Source organism: Prionailurus viverrinus, chromosome A2 (assembly GCF_022837055.1).
Source record: "Prionailurus viverrinus isolate Anna chromosome A2, UM_Priviv_1.0, whole genome shotgun sequence".
NCBI classification, from domain to species: domain Eukaryota; kingdom Metazoa; phylum Chordata; class Mammalia; order Carnivora; family Felidae; genus Prionailurus; species Prionailurus viverrinus.
The window spans coordinates 117989840-118002096 of NC_062562.1; positions in this window are offsets into that span (position 1 = coordinate 117989840).

Consider the following 12257-nt stretch of genomic DNA (forward strand, 5'->3'; position numbering starts at 1 on the left):
ACTTCCAATCGCCAAACTTTCATAAATGCCCCCAGCAATGTATGGAAGCAGTCAGGATGTTTCGGTTGGTACCAACTCCTACCCCGATGATGGTAGTTTATTTTTATCATGAAGAATTATACTTCCTCCCCTCTTAAATATTTCAAAACAGTGTAAATAATGTATAAGTCTATAAATGTGAGAGTATTTTAAATGGCATATTACATTTCTTCAAGTTCTTACTCAAAAAAGCAAACATAATTATTGAAAGATTAATATCTAATTCTACCCCCAGCGTCATTCCAAAAGGAGGGAGAAAAGCAGGGAATTTGAAGTTGGATGGTTTGTATTTAAAAATTCCTGCCTCTCCACCTATTACTTGGATGATTCAAAAAGAGTCTGAACTTCCGTATTCTTATTTATAAAAATCAGCATAATAACAATAGTAATTATTACGACAACTTTAAAGGATTATTGTGAAAATGAAATGCTTCTTAAATGTAAAGTCCTAATTGAAAGTTATTTATTATTGTCTGTAGGAGAAAAAAAAAAGGCAGTAAATTCACCAAAGCATCTGGAAAAGGTTTGTCTTTCCTAAGGGCCTGTCATTAGTGTGGGATGAGGGGAAAACTCTGAAAACACGAGACGAGAAGTGAGCTAGTTTGAACAACTTCCTTGTCTGCAGTTTTCTTTCCGATCATGTCTCTAGGACTTCCTCGCTTCTTGAGCGTACTTCTATATGCTTCGTAGACAGAAAGATATTGCTGTCAAAGAACTCAAAATTGTGTCAGAGAAAATCCACCCCCCGCCCCCGCCATCTTGCATCTCTTCCAACGCCCTTTCCTTGGAGATCAGACACATTTTCCTGGCAAGATGTTCATTATTCAAATGTTACTTTGCAATTTCCTTCAACTTCTGCTCTCCTTCAGGTTAAACTATGCCTCTATTTCAGGATACAGGGAAACTTTGAAGAATGAGAAATTGGCGTCAATTGTGGATAAACTTCTGGAACAGTACCAGCAAAAATAGGCTTTGACAATATCACCTTCGTCATGGTTGATTGTAAATGATTCATCACTTTCTTGCTCACATTATTGTAAAAAATACTGGAGTCCTGAGCTTCTAAATTAATAAAACCCCTTATCAACAACACACTGTTCCCTTAATAACTTATTCCTGACACGGACCTATTGTATGAACACATATTGATCACAGTACTGCATTGCTTACCCATGGGGTCAGAATTATCCACACCTCTGTAGGTCAGGTGCACCACAAGGTTTCCTTTGGTTAATTCACACGGAGAAGGTAGGAAAGACTGGGAACAGGAGACAAGCAGGTATGATGCTCAACAGAAAGGATCCCGGAGTTTGGAGAAAAGGAGGCTGAGATGGCACGTTATTTAAAGGACTGTATCTTGGGGCGCCTGGGTGGCGCAGTCGGTTAGGCGTCCGACTTCAGCCAGGTCACGATCTCGTGGTCCGGGAGTTCGAGCCCCGCGTCGGGCTCTGGGCTGATGGCTCAGAGCCTGGAGCCTGTTTCCGATTCTGTGTCTCCCTCTCTCTCTGCCCCTCCCCCGTTCATGCTCTGTCTCTCTCTGTCCCCAAAATAAATAAACGTTGAAAAAAAAAATTAAAAAAAAATAAAATAAAAAAAATAAATAAAAAAAAATAAAGGACTGTATCTTTTTAAACTTACACACTGCCAAAAATCCGTATGCACATTACAATCTCTGGATTGAGTTGGGAAGCTTATGGATAGAGTGATGAGATGATCTTAAAAGTTTTCATTTTCGTCTGGATGTTATAGAGACAAGCAGTTGCTGTTATAATCCTTCTAGCCAAGCATTCTGAAGTTTTTCGGAAGGGGGATGGTCAGGGATACTTTTGAAATTTTGATAAAGATCTGTCTTCTAAGATAAAAGCAAATACAAAACTTTGCCCAACAACTAAAGGCACTTCATGGATTGCCTGAACTTCATATTACAAATACCTGAAGTACTTCTGTATCTCCTGATATTATTTATGTAATCAATAGTATTGATCATTAGTATAGTCATATGTGATAAATAGTAATTATTTTTTCCAAAGCTTTTTTAGCCCTGAATACACAGCAGATGACAAAGACATCACCCTTCTGTTAACTTTTTAAATGTAATCAGGTTAATAAAAAATAAAGCTATTCCCCAATGATTCTCCAATTCTTTGTTTTCCAGAAGGCACCTATATCTTTGCATGTATCTATCTGTTTATTTTACTGTCGGTCACTGCTGTAACAATCTTTCTGAGAGAAGAAACAAGTAAAACCAACCTAGAGAACCATCCCAGTGAGAGAAACCCCCAGATAAAGAAAAGAAGTAGAACATATAGTAATTCCTCTTTGCAGAAAATGAGTTAGGACTAAATCTCTTCCAGAAGAAACAGATTTTCCATGCAAATGAAACCTAGGTTTTATTTTTAAGTATAGCGTTCTCATATTTTTGAAGAATGATGGGAGCTGTAATATGCTAGCATCTCTTACCTGTTTTACCAAGAGTTAAGGTATATCAAAACTTTTATAACCTATGTCAAAGCACATAAAGACCTTTTAAATTTTAGTAGAGGTTTTCATTTAAACAAATCAACGTTTTGAAAGATGTTGTCTTTCTCAAGTAAATAGTTGCATCAATTCATACTCTTCTTTGTCAACAATTTTTAAAAGTATTTCTTAGTATAATAAAATCAAAGCATCACACGGCCAACTTAAACATCAAAAATTAATTTCAAGCAACCAAAAATTATAAAAAAGCGTATTTTGGTTTTCATTTTCACCAAGTTATAGTATTGAAAATACCCGGGTCAAGGGATTTACTCATGCCACAAAGCCTCCTGTGTTATTTACCAAAGAACCAAAAAAGAAAATAATTACATGTGGGCAGATTATATAGGTGAGAATATTGTTTAATTGTACTTTAAATGGAGTCTCCAAGGTGGCTGCTTTATATAAGAAAATAGCCCACAAACATAAAATTTATAAGTGGACTGCTCTGCATTTGTAGGGAGAGTGTTTCCCTTTCAGAATTACAGATGTATAAAAATCATGCGTCTCCGCTGGTGAAAGACCAGTAAACTTTCACGTGTTCTGTAAAAACTTAAAATGCTGGAGGCCAGTTCCCACAAAATTTAATGATCTTTCTGCTAATAAAAGCCAACTTCTTTAAAAAAATAAGGAAAAGAAACAAAATATATATATTCTAAGTGTAGTATTTGCAAATTTTGTAGAAAGGAGTGTGAGCAATCACCTATTTTATATTTTTAGTTTGCTCATGTTTGTTAAAGTCAATTCTATTCACAGAAATAAATGGGCATGTGAAATAAACACTGATGTGCCTGAGTCATCTCGTCATAGCCTGCTTTGAAGGAAACCAGTTCTTGTTGAAAAAATGACAATAAGGTAAAAAAAAAAAAAAGAGGTAGGAAGGACAGTGTACCCCCTACCCATATGCTGTATGCTACGTTTCTCTTTTATTATTTGGGACTAAGCATGTCTTCTCTTAGAATCAAATATTCCTCTGGGTGGAAGGATTCCCTGTCTGGCTCACAAAATTCAGAATAACCCACAATTTAACCTGCTTTATGTACGAATAGAGTTTATGCAGCCGTCAGGTAAAACACTTTCTATAGGAAAACTCATTGTCTATCCCATCTCGGGGCTTCAGTAATCCCACCATGGGGGCCACGGGAGTGGCTAGGGGTTAAGGGAGGAGGGAAAGACATAGTGTTAATCTCGATGGCTATGAATTCCTAAATCCTCTAGGATCATTTTGAAAGATAAAATCATGACTCTCATACGAATACAAAATGAACTTGTGTCAAAGATTTTTTTTTTTAACTCATTAATTCGTGAGGAAACAAGTAAGATGTTGCCACTGGGTCAAAATTCAAGGAATCGCACATATATGGGCACTAAGGAATGCTGAGATGAATTTGCATAGAAAGGCAAAAGGGTCTATCCAGAGAGCAATGATCAATTATATTCTACTAGACACGAGTAATTTGCATTTCTATAGATAAGAATTATTTTCATTATTATCAGCTTTCTACAACTTGCAGAATTATAAAACAGCTGGATAAACAATGAAAAGTGGAGATAACTACACGAATGCATCACACTCAGTAATTTCTCTTCCATCTATCACGAAGTGTTTCTCAATTTTTCCTGACCCCGTGTATCACCACAGAGTCCTTTCAGGTCAATCATATCCTGATACTGTGAATTGGGGAAGAAATACTGAATTCCAGATAGCAGCCCCCCCACTGTCTATTAATAAAGTCCATACTAGGGTTTCCCAACAGAAATATAATGCAAGCCACAAATTCAGTCACGCATGTCATTTTAAATTTCCTGGTAGCCACTACAGGGGAGGGCCACCATACACTAAATTTAGAGAAGAAAAAGAAAAAGAAATAATTACAATTAATTTTAGTAAAATGATTAATAAATGTATGCAATCATTTCACTTCAACATATAACATATAAAAGAATTAATAAGGTAATTTACATTCTTTTTTTTTCTTTTTTCTTTTTGGTTACAAGCCTTCAAAAGCCAGTGTATATTTTACCCTTATAACACATCTTAATTCAATTTTTTTAAATATTTTTTTTAATGTTTATTTATTTTTGAGACAGAGAGACACAGAGCATGAACGAGGGAGGGTCAGAGAGAGAGGGAGACATAGAATCGGAAGCAGGCTCCAGGCTCTGAGCTGTCAGCACAGAACCCGACGTGGGGCTCGAACTCACGGACTGTGAGATCATGACCTGAGCCGAAGTCGGCCGCCCAACCGACTGAGCCACCCAGGTGCCCCTTAATTCAATTTTTTTTAACGTTTTATTTATTTTTGACACAGAGAGACAAAGCCTGAACGGGGGAGGGTCAGAGAGAGGGAGACACAGAATCTGAAACAGGCTCCAGGCTCTGAGCTGTCAGAACAGAGCCCGACACGGGGCTCGAACTCACGGACCGCGAGATCATGACCTGAGCCGAAGTCGGCCCCTTAACCGACTGAGCCACCCAGGTGCCCCTAACACATCTTAATTCAAACTAGCCACATTTCAAATGTTTTACTAGCTGCATGTGCCAGTGGTGACCAGACAGCGCAGGTCTGTATAAATCAAACATTCATGAGCTGGCTAGGTTTTGCATTTTTCAAAATAGTAATTAAAACACTTAGCTCTGTCTCAGCCCTTTCTGCATCCAGATCATTATTTTCAAGGTAGCCGGGTTCCCAGATTTCCTCGTTTTGGAACGAAGCGTGATCAGAGCCCAGGGAAACTGTAATTTGAAGTAGCTGTCTGGTGTGGCCCCATGATTTTTCTCATTAGCAGTCTGTACTGTTGTCTTTTCCCGGGGAGACCATACTCACCCTTGTGATGTGAGAGAGAGAGAGAGAGAGAGCGCGCAACGTGTACTCGGGGACAGGGCGATAACCATAATAATAAACATAATACTGCTTTGCGTGTCACCTGAGTGAGAAAGCACCCGTCAAAAACATTAACTTTTTTATTTTCATATCACCCTTGTGAGCCAAAGAGAGGAGGGACATTTCTCATAATCCCTCTTCCACTGAAGAAAGACAGGAGACATTTTTCTTCTTTGCAAGGGAGTCACTAAGGTATATCCACCTCAGCATCTTGTATATTGTATAGAGCTTAACTGGGCACAAACAGATCCCATTCAGAATTCTTCCTCTGGAAGGGGGAAAGGCTCATCTCCACAGCACGCCCACCACCTCCTCAGAACTGCATCCGTGCCAGGTGGGCGGGAGCAAGAAGGAAATAGAAGTGAGCCCCTACTTCTCTGTGGGGCCACAGCGGGGCTGGTGTGGGGAACCTCCCTCTTTAAACCAACATGTCCCAAATCGCTATATTTATTTACTGCTTTTTATTGGGACTTCTCCCCACAGGGGTTTCTGAGAAAAGAATGAAAGTCCGGGGGTCAGACAACCCACTGGGATCCCTCATAAAAAAACTTTATTTCAGATTGTTCTGGAGTAACACTTGGAATTCTTCCTTTCCTAGTATAGTTCTGGTGTTTTATATAACTTGAGCCAGGAGAATAAGCCATAGCGCTGTGTGTGTGTGTGTGTGTGTGTGTAAGAGAAAGAGAGAGAGAGAGAGAGAGAGAGGCAGAAACAGAGACAGAGAGGGGGAGAAACAGGGAGAGAGAGAAAAGCCAAAGGCTACCCTAAAACCCAAAACCTAAGACCTTCTTCCCCATTTTCTTAGGACCCCAGGGACTAAAATCAGTTCCCAGTGGCCTACAGATTGCCTTTCAGTCCCCTCCCCCTCCTCTCATACAATGCCCCTCCTCGAAACGCAAGTCCTTCTGTGCACCCCCCACACCCACCCAATCAACTATTTTGCCTGTGGTGGCTGCCATTTGCAATCATCACATCCTATGCGTGAATGGCACTTTTACCACCTGGGGGACAGTCATCCATTCAACTGGCAGTGTTTGTCTGTATTTACCATTAGCTGTTTAATAGTGACCTATTGAAGCTCTAGGCCATATAATGTTTGAATAAGGAGGAGCACCGTTCAGAAGAGACATGAGCTGAATTTAAGAAGGGGGCTATTGCTTTCCTACTCTAAACAGAAATGATGATAAAACCAGAACCCAGAAAGGGCTCCTCACCCTTCATCCCGGCATGAGGGGGTTTCGTTTCTCTGCAGAGCCTTCTTTGAGTGCTGGCTCCTCCAGGTTTCCAGTGCATTCCAGGGAGAGAGATAGAAACCAAAGCAAACAAAGTGCCCCCATAGGACCCTCTCCTCCTTCCAAAAAGCTTCTATTTTTAATTCTCTGCAGCTTTTAAAACAGTTGAATGGGGAGGTTTCAACAGTCTGTGGTGGAAGAGAATTCCTGCTTTCTCTAAGGACGCCCACTTTAGATAATCCCAGCTGGCCACGGGACCCAGGGCCCAGGCTGGACGAAAGGGTTTTCTTAGCGGTTCCTTTTCAGCGTGTTCTGTCATCACAGAGTAACTTGTAACAACTGTGTTTTCCTCTCCACAAAGAAGTTAGAAAGCATGTTTTGAGCTGCTTGCTAAAGGCATGCAAAACGTACCCACTTTTCCCCTGAGCGTCCAGCTCTGATGCCAAAAGTAGGCTTTACTAGTGCCTGGTACTTTGTATGGGTGCTTGACTTTAAACCAGGGATCCCTAAGCTCTCTGTGGGACTTCTCGTTCACTCCACATCCACCCTGCAACGTGGGTGGCCAAAGGCGAGCCCGTCTCTGCCAGGTGGGGAAACGCGGCTGACACATAGAACGTGGCAAGTGTTTTTCCCAAGCACGTATGGAGAATGTGAGCGGCAAAAGTCAACATGCCCTGTGTGGCTCTGTCTGGTTTGGGGCCTCGGGGCCACTCTGTCCCGAACACACGTTATAGGGGGTCATCCTGTAGGCATCCGGTGAGCATTTGTTGTCCAGCTGCCAGGATATGCATTTGGCACACATTTCTTATACCCTGATTCCCAAAAGCTATGCCGCCACACCAGTGTGAGGCTGGCATTGGGCACCCCTGAACACGGGGACCACAGGAGGAGCAGGATTTCTTAGGCTGTCCTCCACGTTACCCCAGGCTGCCTTGCTAGAGCTGTCAGCATTTGCAGGGCACATTTTCAAAAAGACACATTGAAGGCAATTGGCCATAGAAAGCACTAGACCCAAATAACCTCTCAGGGTTCTTAAGGACAGGACTTGAAGGGTGGGAAGGAAGTGCCAAGTTAGCTGCAGGCGTGAAGGTGATGAGAAGGGCTTCAGCCGAGTGGAGAGTTAGACGGCCCGGGTTTCAAAGTTCTTTCTGCCTCCTAATGTTACAGTCATTAAACCAAGAATTTAAATCCTTCGCCAAAATGCACTATTTCCTAATACAGATCTCTTACTTGGCAAAATGCTACTTATAAATGTCTCCTCCTCTTCTCTCCAGCTTTCAGAGCTCAACTAGAGCCCATTTTATATTAAATAAGAAACAAAGCAGTAGAAACCACGAGAACTAATGTGTCTGGGCCCATCCCCTGCCCCGTTATTTCATCTCAACTCTGAATCCAGTGAAGCCCTATTAGCAATTCAGCCATGAACTTGCTGCAAAAAGTGGGGGAAGATCTGAGCATATGTTTTCAATTCATTTACACTTGACTCATCAAAATGGGCTGCTTTAAAAAAAAAAAAGAGCTATTTGATGTTTAAGGAATTGTTTCCACCTTTTAAAATAAACCCTTTTAGGGTCTTTCTCTGTCCACATCAGGAAGCTGCAGAATGCAGGGAACTCAAATGCAGGAAGGTTCAGGGACGGTTCAAAACTCAGAGCCATGAATTTAGAGAGGGTTCAAAAGTTGGCAAAGTGAACCCTCTCATCCCTGCCCACAAATAATAAATAACAATCACAACAAGGAAGAGGAGAAAGGGGAAAGCCACTGGAAAGCCATAAGTCATCCTGTCTTCAGCCTTACAGCTCTCTCCAATAAAGCAGGAGTTTTTCAGAGGACTTTGGTGGTGCTGCCTGCAGGGAGCTGAGCTTGTCTTCTGTCGTAAATTACCTTGCTGGGGATAAGCTTTCTTCCAGGTCCAACAGACAAGCAGTTCTGCAAGACCCATCACCCAGTGCTGGGCTTCTTAAATTATCTTTCATCTGGTTGTGACATCTGAAAAGCTAGAGGGAGAACGATCACCCCCACTCTGACCTTCCCATACCGCTAGGGTTTTCTTTCTTATAAAGAACGACACCACAAGAAATAGACACGACAGCATCCTATTTGCAAACAAAAATCGGGGGAGGAAACAGAGCTTTCTCTACGCATCTCCAAACAAATACAATGTTCTCAAACTTGTCCACGCTAAACTAAAGATTTATTTATTTTTTCATTGAGATGTGACCCTAAGTCCTTTTCCCTACCGAGGTAGCCCTCCTGATGCTTAAAATCACCACGTGGGGGAAGTGAGGACTGGAGGAAGACTTAAATGTCCCTTCATTTGCACTTTGCAATCAACAACCTCGCTGCAGGATTTGGACCATGTTCAGATGCGCACGCACCCAGACAGCCATGTGCACGCAAACATCTGAGGACCCGGAATAATTCGAGTAAATGGCAGCAGTGCCTTGAAATGTGATCAAGCCTTGAGAGCAGGTACCAGGCCAAGAGAAATAACTCTTATCCATAAACAGTTCCATAGTAAATCAGAAAGTCTTTTCTTCCATATGTCACCTGGCATGTTTAATTTGTCTGCTTTGACAGGATTGTGGCGAGCAGTGCTGACCGTTGGTCAAATGAGAATGGGCAGGACGTCGGGCGTGGAAGGGCACGGTGAAGGGTATACACAGTGGGCATCTCAGAAGTGCTTGCAGGCTAGCTCCATGTGATGGAGAATACAAAAGAAGGAAACAAAGATCTCAGATATCACAGGTTTGAAGCACATCAAGCCGATGGGCAGATACAGGAACAGTCATATTGTCCGAGAAATTTAACTGTTTTCTTTCCTCGCTTGCTTCTCCTTGGAATTTGGCCTTTGTCGCAAATGCTAGGAAATAACATAGATCTATTCATTTTCATTTGAGGTGTTTACTTCTGGAACACAAGATTTACACCATAGACAGGAAAACGTATGCTTTCCAAAGTCTGCACCTCCTGAACAGGGGTAGCCAGTGAATTTATTAGTGTCAGGCTGGCTGGCCTTGGATCTGGTCATACAATTTGCTGTGAAAAGAAGAGCTCTTCACCTGGAGAAAAAACACGCCTGATCTGGATTTTGAGTTCCTATACTTTATTTATTTGGGAAGAAGGACCCTAGTTACTAGCTGTGAAGCCCAATGTTCCCTTCTCTGAACCAGCTGGGACACCATGATTACCTTCACTGCTGAATCAGTATAGAAAGGACACCATTTCATCCTACCCTGTGAATTAGGAATGATCTATCCCGTTTTGCAAATGAGTAAACTGAGACCCAGACAGAGATCAAGTCATTACTCCAAAGTTACCTAGTGGCAAGGTCTGCATTCAATTTGCCATTGGTGATATACATATACCTTAATTCTTCGTGTCCATTTCCTCTTTTCTATTTTATACAAGAGAAGTGTAATGCATACACATAAGAGTACATAAATATTCTGTTCGACAAATCCAACACCTGGATCAAGAAACAGATCATTTCCAGCCCACAAGCCTTCATTGTGCCCTCCTTCATTACTCACCCCCCTCAACAATTATATTCCCTTCTCTTTTCATGCCAGGGGACCAGGGCGGGTGTAATATTTGGTCATGAGCACGTGCTTCGGAAGGAGGCCCCCCGGGCTGAAATCCTGCCACACCTTTCACCAGTTGATAACTTCTGTGTCTCAGTTTTCCCAACCTTGAAATGGGGGTATTCACCGAACTACTTCACAAGATCATGGTGGAGATTCGATGCTATAGTATACCTGAAGAGCTTAGGTCAAAACCTCCGGGAAAACCCTCCGGGAAAACCCTCAGGAAGTACCAGCTACTATTCTTGCTGGAACATTCATCTCCACTCTCAGAGACTGGCCACGGGAGACCAAAGAGACACGATAGGAGAGCAAGGGAGAGAAAGAGAGAGGAATTCTAAGCAAGCAGGTGCTGAACGTCAGCAGCAGAAATAAACCCATCTCTAGGTTGGGGAGAGGAATAGAGCCCAACAGGTTGAGAAAGAGCTAACTAAGCTAGACAGCTTTCCAGTTGCACAGAATCAAGTTTTCTGAGTAAAACTGTTATTTGAAACGTTATGCTCTGTACCTGTGCAAATAACTCAGATGCCAAAATGTGTAGGCACGCGTGCTGTTTTAGATCGCCCGTGAACTTCCCGTGACCCTCATCGTCTAGAATTCAATGGATACTTTAAAATGTCTTCCAGTAGAAAGAAACGGGGCGTGAAGTCTTTTCTACCCAATTCACAGTTTAATTCCTGACATAACTTTTTAAGTAAAATAGATTCAGGCATTTTTCCATGTCACATTTTTAACTATTTTTGCACCACTTGAAATGCTTTTTACCCATTTAACTTAGAACTTCTCAAAATTCTCTGCAGTGTAAATCAAAAGGAAGTAGCTTGTTTAAAGCATAGATTCTGAGAAACCAGAAACCTCAGGAAAATAAAAATAGAGGATTAAGAACTTGCCATGAAAATGTCCTTTTTTTTTTCCAGCCCAAAGGAGGGCATGTACTGCAACATCTCCACATTTAACGAAATACTTAACCAAGTTATCAACGTTAAAAATGAAAAGAGAAAAAAAAAAGAGCATATTTTCAAGTAATACTAAAAATGATCAGCATATAAGAGAAATTTGAACAACGAGTTGACCACAATAAAACATCAACACGGTTCAGGTTCCCAACAAGTGTGACCATGGGTAGAGACCTGATGTATTATTTTGTTCAGTCAGGACTGGGGTTAGGAAAACTGAAAATGGATAAGAAAAGAGGCCCATGCTTGATTCTTTCTTCTCTCTCTCTCTTTCTCTCTCTCTCTCTCTCTCTCTCTCTCTGTCTCTTTGCCCCCCTTTGTCCTTACCCTCCCTCTCATGCCTCTGGTTTTCTTTTTCATATTTGATTGTGAGATAAGCAGACCAGAAATAACTATTAAACTCCAACTCTGTGCGCTTTCCAGTTCTGATAGATCTTTTCAAGGCAATGGAGATAATGTTACTTACAGAGCTTGTCAACAGCGTGGCCATGTGGCCAGCCGGGCCCTCTGTTTAAAAGGAACAGGATGCTTCCTTCCTGGGTGGCTGGCTGGAGCTGGAACAGCACATGATGTTCAAGATAAGAAAACGGAAGTTCCAAGCACTGAGCTTGTGCGGTTTAACCAAATGAGGTAAAACGAGAAATGGAAGGACAGTGAGAAGCTGCCTTATACGCAGCCTCGTGTCAGACCGGCGCGGGGATTTGGAGCCGGACAGCATCTCTCTCAATCACAGTGGGAAGGCCTTGTCCCCTGCTCCCTAGCTCTGCTTGGATGTAAATATGAGATAAAGCAGCGTTGTTACCTTTTAGGGATATCGTAAATACCAAAGAGATCATTGTAAAGTGATTCTTAATGCCCTTGAGCTTGCTTTGAAAGATTAAGTAAATGGAATTTACAATTTCTAGTCCCGTGGCTGAAGATTGTGTCCACCCATTTCTAAAACCAGGGGTTACTGTTTCCTCCCTTAGAATCCTCCAACCCCTTATTGAGGAGGGCACCTTTTGGGATGAGCACTGGGTGTTGTATGGAAACCAATTTGACAAT